Below are 464 nucleotides of genomic sequence, written 5' to 3' on the forward strand. Positions count from 1 at the left end.
CTTACTACACAGCTACGCCTGCGCCTATCTCACAATTTTTATTGTGGTTTCTCTTTTTTTTTTCACCCCTTTAGCCCACAACTTAAGTTTCAAACTAACTTTGCAGTTACTAAAAAAAGGTTGTGTTTAGTTGTCTATTAGAATAAAAGCGCTAAAAGGCAGGTTGGTAATCGCTTACGGCCATATCACGCTGAGAGCACCGGTTCTCGTCCGATCACCGAAGTTAAGCAACGTCGAGCCTAGTGAGCATTTAGATGACCAATTAGTAGGCCTAGATACTGTAAGCATCTCACATTTTAGGTGCAGACGTGGATGTGTAATAAGAAGGTTCCGGGTTCAGTCCCACTGCGTGGCACCTTGTGACTTCGGCCAGATCAAAGCCTTGTGAATGGATTTGGTAAACTGAAAAAACGCCGAACTTATACATATATATCTATGTGTCAGTGTTTGTCACCCCCCCCCCA

General features: G+C 43.3%; 1 protein-coding gene and 1 pseudogene across 1 annotated transcript in view; one reads left to right on the plus strand and one right to left on the minus strand.

The window, feature by feature from the left end:
* Nucleotides 1-464, minus strand: part of LOC106876533 (uncharacterized) — a 152231-nt gene that overhangs the window by 54616 nt on the left and 97151 nt on the right. The window lies entirely within an intron of this gene.
* On the plus strand, nt 173-287 carry LOC128247976 (5S ribosomal RNA; annotated as a pseudogene).

The sequence above is a fragment of the Octopus bimaculoides genome, chromosome 5, assembly GCF_001194135.2.
Source record: "Octopus bimaculoides isolate UCB-OBI-ISO-001 chromosome 5, ASM119413v2, whole genome shotgun sequence".
NCBI lineage: Eukaryota > Metazoa > Mollusca > Cephalopoda > Octopoda > Octopodidae > Octopus > Octopus bimaculoides.